The following is an 8417-nucleotide window of genomic DNA, read 5'->3' as shown; positions in this document are numbered from 1 at the left end:
TCAAAGCGGGTCTTTATTACAGTGCCCACGGGCAGTTCATCAGCGGAGCCCTTCTCCTTTCATCTGACACTGATGTCACCATCTCCTCCTGTTGAGACACACTGGGCAAGTTTACAACTGTTAGGAGCTTATTTGAGCAAAATCTGGTTCAAATTGGGCAGCATCCAAACTAGCAGACAGAGAGGAGCTCCACGGAACTGTCCAAAATGAAAGACTTTCATAGACTTCCCTCTAAGGCAGTGGTTCTCAACCTTTCTAATGCAGAGACCCTTTAATACAGTTCCTCATGTTGTGGTGACCCCCCAACCATAAAATTATTTTTGTTGCTACTTCATAACTGTAATTTTGATACTGTTCTGAATCGTAGTGTAAATATCTGTGTTTTTTAATGGTCTTAGGCTCTACAGCAGTGGTTCGCAACCCACAGGTTTTATGGTTGGGGGTCACCATAACATGAGGAACTATAATAAAGGGTCTCGGCATTAGGAAGGTTGAGAATCATTGCTCTAAGGGATGGCAGAGTCTATCAGTTAGATTACCTAGCTAGTACTTATCAGGTGATTCCTGATGGATTCCATTTTTGGGAGAGCCAAAACTGTAAGTCTCGGTGTGGTGATGTGGGGTTTAGCATATGTGACTCCATTTTTGGCCTGTTGGCTAATATTTAACACTCCCTCCATCTTATCAGACAAAAGGCTTGGACTTCCAGATACTGTAAGTATAATTTTTAAGCTGACTTATAGCATGTAGACACAGCCCTTGTGGTAGGCCAGGTGTTCCCACCACCTTTCAAACAGTAATTCTTTACCACAACCACAGAGAGGGTATGTTTTTTATTATTGCCAAGTGTCTGATGGGGAGACTGAGGCATAAATACCACTGCTCTCAAGCCTTGCACCTACAAGTACAAATATTAATACCTCACAACTTCTGTGGACCAGGCATCTGGGCATTGTTGGGCTGCATACTTCTGCCCCAAGGTCTCTGAAGCAGATGTATTTCAACTGAGGCTCCACTAGAAACAGATTTCCCCCCCTTTCTCTTCCTACCCCCAGTGTCCCCCCCCCCCCCCCCCCAGTCACCACTCTGGTTTGTGTCAGGATGCAGGTTAGACGGAGAGCTCTAGCTCCTGCCTGTTTGCCTGGGCACTCCCTCAGTTCTCTCCAATGGGGCCTCTACATAGGGCAGCTCAAAACATGGGCACTTCCTCTCCCAGTTCCACGGATATGACAGACAGACAGACAGACACAGAGACACACAGAGAACACACCTGATGAGGTCCTTAGGAAATGGTGTCTAGCATCACTCTCATTGTGCAGTTTGGGAAACTGGAGAGGCCCAGAGAGTCACAAAGGCTTTCCCAGGGCACAGAACTGATAAGAAAAAGGAAGTGTGGACTCAGCTTTCTCTTCCAAGCTGGGGACCTGAGACATTCTCAGGGAGCTGGTGGAGGGCTGTTAGGTATTGGTGTATAAGTATGGAGATGGCATGGGTGAGGAGAGTGAATGATTAACAGCAAGAGGGAGTTTTGGGGGCTCTGATTGGAGGAAGGGGCCCAAGTCATGGAACTTTAGAGGTAACTTCACTTCCTTGGTGACAGACTGCCCAACAGAGATGAGAAATCTGGTAACCAGGGACCCACATTCTAGCTCACTGGACTGGAGACAGTCAGGAGAGTAGGATGTTTCACTGTTGCTTCCCAACTTTCCAAGGCTCTGGGCAGAAGAAAGCCCAGAGTGAGAGATGTTTCTGTTGCTGTAGGCATCTGCTTTGGCGCAATCGCCACCATGGATGCCTCTTGCCCTCTGACAAGAGGCAGCTTCAGGTAACTGAGGGCAGCCCAGAGCAGGCCCATCCAGGCCATACCCCAACTGGGACCCCATTTGGCCAGCCCAAAACACCCTTTACCTCTCATCCTATGTGTGTGTGTGTGTTGGGGCTGGTGAGGGAAAGTGGGGGGTGAGGGGCACTCATCCTGGGCAGGAGCTGGTTGTTGGTCTGGTGAGTCTGTGATGTTCATACCCCAAGTCATGACTGGTGGGATGGAAACATGAGTTCTGGGGACCAAGCTCCTCTACACACTTGCTAACCTTGAGCCTTCAAGGTGTCATCTCATGCTTTCTGTGGTTGGAGGTCTTTGCAGATGCCCCTCTGTGCCTGATCTGGGGAGTGGAATTTGTGGTGGGCATTTCTCCCAGCTGGCAATGCCCAGGCTGGCCACGATGCCCCCTGGCCTGGCACCGGGCTCTGTCTTTGTAGAGCTCCGAGGAGGATGTCATTGAGGAGCTGGCTGATGGGTTTACTTACACTATCAACTGGAACAAAGGACTAGAGCACCAGGCCAGGAACAGCTTCCAGTGCAGGTCTGAGGTAAGAGCTGTCCCACCCCCATGACCTGAGATGACTGGTGGGGGACCAAAACCCAGACTCAAATCTGGGGCCCACTTCCAAAGACATCTGTACCTCCAATACTCCTATCCGGGTTCCTGGTAGGGTAGGAATACAGTCTTCATGTATTTGTTGGAATAGTAGAGAAAACATGTTTTTCAACTGTCTTTATATTTAGCTAGTTTTTATTGTTTAACTACCTGCCCAGTCCTTGCATATCTCTGCAAGGATTAAGATATTGGCCACATTTCTCAGCAACTTGTCATCTCACAGAGCATGACAAACCATTGCAGGCTGGCCAGGGCAGGAGCTGTGGCCTTACTCATCTCCATATCATCCTGTAAAGGAGGTAGTTTTCCTCAGTGATTCAGCCTTTCAGGGCTGTAGGACCTTGGCATGATTTAATTCTGTGGGGATGTTCCTAACACAGTCTGCTAGGTCCTGTCTCAGTCTGCTAGGTCTGCCATAACACAGGACCATAGATTGGATGGAAGGTTCCCAATGCCTATTGGCTCAGTCCCCAGCTCTGTCTTTGCAGAGCTCCAATGAGGACATCTTTGAGGAGCTGGTTCATGGACCCCACTACACCATCTGCCAGGTCAGGGTGCAGGTGCATCAGGCTGAGGTGAGAGCTGACCCACACCTAGAACCCTAAGATGACCAGGGCAGGCCAAGAACCCAGACTCAAATCTTGGGACTGCTCCAAGGCCCTCTCAGGGTGTTTCCACTAGTGTCCCACAGTCCCATGCACAAAGGAATCTGGACTGCCCTTTCTCCCGCCAGCTATATTCCGCACATTTGTAGGAATATTAGAAACAAAAAATACATCTTTCATTTCACAGTAGGACACAAGTACATTTACATTTTCCTATTTATGTTCTCTAAACTACCTGTTCCAGGTATCCTGTGGAGCAGTCAGCTCTACTTCCTTGCAGACCATCTCCAACAATGGAGGTTGTCTACCACGGATGCAGCCTTTCCATGCAGCTGGACATTGCCGTAACTCCATTCAGGTACCACATCAGCAGGGTTGCCAGGAACACTTAAGTGTATCTGAAAGGACTGTGTAAGTTTCCTTATGCTGCTATAACATCATTGATTGTTACATACTGGCTGTTGTAAGCAGCAGGTTTATTTTATTTTCTCACAATTCTGGAGGCTACAATTTCAGCAGGGTTGGGTTTCAGCAGGGTTGGTTCTTCTGAGGGGTTTCTTGTTGGCTTGTAGATGGACGTCTTCTATCTCTGTGTCATATCGAGTTCCCTCTATGCTTCCATGTGCCCTCTCCTCCTCGTCTAAGGACACTGGTCATATTGGACCCACACCACTGAATTCCTTTAACCATAATGAATTGCTTAAATAATCCAACTCAGACAGGCACATTCTAAAGTTGTAGGGTTTTAAAGTCATGGCATTTGGATGACACAATTTAGACAACAATGTACATATGACTCCCAGCAGGAGACATACGCCCACTGGTGGGAGGACACACATGTCAAATTATAACAGCTGCAGCCAAATTCCAAATTGAAAAGGCTGTAGCAGTGATGTTGCTAACATCAGTTTTGTGATGATGGCTGCTGCCTCACACCCAATCTGGCCCAGGGATCTCTCACTCATTTCAAGTTTGACCAATCCAATGCCAGGTTGTCCAAGGCAATCACAGTGTTCTTTGATTGTCAATTGCCTCATGGGTACTTTGACTCATCTGTCAGCTTTTCATCAGCCACATGGACTGGTTCCTTCATAAGTCATCTGCTCAGACACCTGCCTGATTATAGTCTTTCTTCAGTCTGGAGTCTCCAGACACTTGTTCCTGTCTGCATCTGGAATCCCCAGCATGAGGGTCTCAAAACACCTTTTAATGTAAAAGGAAGAAACCTTAAGTGCCAGTTGGAAGTCAATGGTTTTCATAGCCCCTGTCTATCCTGTCCACTGTTCCTAAAACTGTGCAGGGACAAGGTTCATAGATCCTATCCATTCATGCCAGGAACAGAGAAGTGTTAAGTAGCTAAGAGGGGATTTCATGTAGTCCTAGCTTGGGATAGCTCTCAGTTCTGACCAACAGGACCTTGAGCAGCCATGTGACATCCCTAAGCCTCTGTGTTCTCATCTCTATAATGGGGATGTTTCTTGAGGACTAATGGGGACAATGCTCTTTATACATCCTATTAATACTGTTGTTCCTCAGCTAAAAAAACATACCTACAAGGTTAATAATTGCATACACATCCTCTCACCTACCAAATTTAAGGCACACCTTTAAAACCCAGAACTTTGTTCAGCGTGGATCCTCCTGTCCCTCCTCTTGCACACGCTCCTGAGGGGCTAGGAGTCCCTGGCTGAGCTCCAGATCAGTCCTCCAGGTGGCTCACGGGGATGCCACTGATAGGATCTCTCCTTGTCCCACCCAGTGTGCAGCTGAGTTAACACTTAACCTACATGAGGCCCGTAGAATGCGAGCCCTCCAGGCAGGCACACTGTGGAGAGTGGCAGCATCGATAGTACCAGCTTTCCTGGCTGGAAACATCTCCCACATCACCACCTTTATGCCCAGTCACCCAGCCTTCTCTAGAGCCCAACAGTTCCTGGACCAGCTGTTTGCAAGGTGAGCACGTGCCCCCTTCCTCTGCACAAAGGGTGACTCTGCCCACTGCTAGCTGTGTGCTTTCTCTCTGAGCCTCAGTTTGCCCTCTGAAAAGTGGGGTGGTAGAGACTGTGGGGACAAGCCAGGGCAGGTGCTTACCTGCTGCCTGGCTCTGCAGAAAGTTACTGGATGTGCTGTGGTAATTTATGGCAATTATTTCTCTCTACCCCTAGGAAAACTCACCCATCAGTGGCCTGTGTCATTGGTGGGGTTTCATCTTTCACTTTTTTTAAAAAAAGTTTTTATATTTTTATTGGCCTGTGGCATTTCTGAGTTTGCAAAAGCAAATGGAAAACAACCAGCCAACAGGTTTGAGAATCAGCTTTGCTTATCCTGGTTATTGTCTTTGGTATTGGCAGATTAGGGATTCCTGGGGATAAAGGGCTCCTAGGCCCACTCAGCTATCTGGGACAGTTTTGGTTGGTGTTCATTTATTCGACAATTGTATTAAGCACCTACTATAAGTCATCACTTTTGAAGACACTTAGCATAACTTGGCCAATGAAGCAAACACAATCCCTGGGCCTTAGTTCTACTCACTGTCCATCTTTAACAGGTCCTGTCCCTTATCCATCAGAGCTGATGTTTTCCACTTCAGGAGGCTACCTCCTTATAATGACCAGAGACACACATCACAGGACCCAATCAAAAAGTGAGTGTGGTCTTTGGGTCCAGAAGAAGGGTCTCTGTGTCTACAGGACGGAGGCTGTGGGTGAAGAGGGCCTGGCAGATACTTTTCATTCCCAAGGGAGGCCTGAGCCCCAGTGGCTTCTATTCTGGGAGGAGTCAGAGAGGACTGTGGATGGGGCTCCCAGCCTCATAGAACTGAAGCAGAGGGTGAGATGAGGAGTCCCCCAGAGTCCCAAACCCACCCCGATCCCATCCTGCTCTGCCTGCCCCTATTCTCAGTCATCTCTCCTGACCAGCCACCAGGCTTAGCACAGGTCATGTAGTGAGCAACCTGCTCCCAAATCTGTCTCAATCCTCAGTGCAGATGCCAGGTGCATGGATGGTTGGGCTGGGCAGGGGACAGGACCTTCAGGACAAATGTCATTAGGAAGAAGAGACTCACATGGACTCCATGTGAAAGCTAAACCGCCAGGCCTGCTAATCTCAGCACAGCCACACAAAGGTCAGGAATGGCATGGGGCTGCCCCCGGATGGTCAGGGCAGGCACAGAGGCCCAGTGCCAAACCAGGGTGCCATGGGAAGGCAACCTACCTCTAACCAGGGCCATTGCTTCTATGATGGGAACCTGGCACGACCAGGTGCGGGGTTTTGGCAGGGCTCTCCACTTCCCCTGGTTCCAGCTGAAGCAGGCCTCAGTGCAGGTCCACTTCCTAGCCTCTCATTGTGTGGCCTGCACCCACCTTGTTTGGATTGAGCTGGAGAATCTACGAGGCCATGTCAGAAGGTGAGGGGCCTGCAAGCTGGGAAGATGATATGGGGAGGGAAGATTCTCAGGTCAGAATTCTCTTAAAGGCAGTGGCATCTTTCCTGTCTTTGGAAAGGCCTGGGAAAGCAGGTGTGTGCGTGAATCTGTTTCTCTCTCCTGCTCCAGGTCCAACTCTAGGGCTCCAGAGCACCCCAGAGCCAGAGGAAGGGTCTTCTCAGGGGGGGATATTCGGTCCAGCCAGAGGACCCTCCCTGACCTGGCCTGGCATGAAGCTGTACTCAAAGCCATCACAGAGGTGTCTTTGTGAGCCATATGTTTTCTGTCTTAAAAATTCTAAGTAATTATCCTAAACAAATCCTATGCAATAAAGAGATAATATGCAAGTTGACCATTACTCCAACACACAAGATGGCCACCCATGTAGACACAAGATGGCGGCCACAAGATGGCCTGCAGGGGAGGGCAGTTGTTGATGATCTGGCCTGCAGGGGAGGGCAGTTGTGGATGATCAGGCCTGCAGGGGAGGGTAGTTGAGAGGGACAAGCCTAGAAGGGGAGGGCAGTTGGGGATGACCAGGCCTTCAGGGGAGGACAGTTGGGAGCAACCAGGCCTGCAGGGAAGGGCTGTTTGGGGGGACCAGGCCTGCAAGGGGGTTAATGCAGGATGACCAAATGACTAAATAGCAGGCTGCATGGGGAGACCAGGCTGGAAGGGGGGGGGCAGTTATGGGTGACCAGGCTGGAGCGGGAGGGGTGGGGAAGTATGGGGGTAGGTACAGTGAGGAGCAACCAGGCTAGTGGAAAGGGGGAGTTAGGGGCGATCAGACCGGTGGGGAAGGGCAGTTGGGGGGCAACCAGGCTGATGGGGGGAGGCAGTTGGGGGTGACCAGGCCATCAGGAGAGGCAATTAGGAATGATCAGGAAGACAGGCAGGTGAATAGTTAGGAGCCAGTGATCCTGGATTATGAGAGGGATGTCTGACTGCCGGTTTAGGTCTGATCATGTGAGGGGTCCCAGATTGGAAAGGGTGCAGGCTGGGCTGAGGAGACAACCCCCCGCCTGTGCATGAGTGCATGAATTTTGTGCACCAGGCCTCTAGTATAGGATAATAACCATGGGGCCAGTTCAGCCACAACACTGGTTCTGAGAAGAGAAATGTCTGGGGTTCACACTAGTAGTACAGGCCCCAGGGAGTGCCCCAGGCATTTCCAGCTCACAACATCACTGGCCTTAGGCTGAGACCAACTCAGAGCAGTGGGATCTTTGTTGTGATGGACCACTTCAATGCCTCTTGATTGTAGTAGTGGTTACATGAATTTATAATGTATAAGTGTCTATACTGTACCAATATTAATTTCCTGGGTTTTATATCCTACCTAATAAAAGAGTAATATACAAATTAGCCATCACTCCGCTACACACACAAGCCATGCCCACCAGCCATGCCCACCAGCCAATCAGAGCGAGTATGCAAATAAACCCAACCAAGATGGCTACAGCCACAGAGAGCAGGAGGGAGGCTTGGATTTCCCAGGCAATGGAGGAAGCCAAGCTTTCCACCTACCCTTGCCGGCCTAAGCCTCCACTCAAGGCTACAAAGTTTCAATTATAGAAGGTAAACAAATCCAAACAGAAATGGCAGCAGCCATGGAGCAGGAAAGAGCGGAAGGCTAGGGTTGCCTCTGGCATCAGAGAAAGCAAAGCTTTCTGCACACCCTGGCCAGCCCAGGCCTACAAAGTTTCAATTATAGAAGATACATAAATTCCAACAGAAATGGCTTCCAGCCATGGAGCAAGCAGGAGGCTTGGCTCTGCTCCAGGCTACAAAGTTTTAATTGTAGAAGGTAAATAAATTCCAGATACCAGGGCCTCCTCTTGGGTCACCCGGGGGCATGTCTGACCTGCAAACCACTACAGGCCCCTCGCTCAGGCCACCCCAACCCCAAAGGAACCCCTACCCTGATCCGTGACACCCTTCAGGTCAAAC

Source organism: Pipistrellus hanaki, assembly GCF_964339955.1.
Source record: "Pipistrellus hanaki genome assembly, chromosome: 2".
In the NCBI taxonomy this organism is placed as follows: domain Eukaryota; kingdom Metazoa; phylum Chordata; class Mammalia; order Chiroptera; family Vespertilionidae; genus Pipistrellus; species Pipistrellus hanaki.
This window is presented reverse-complemented; position numbering follows the sequence as displayed.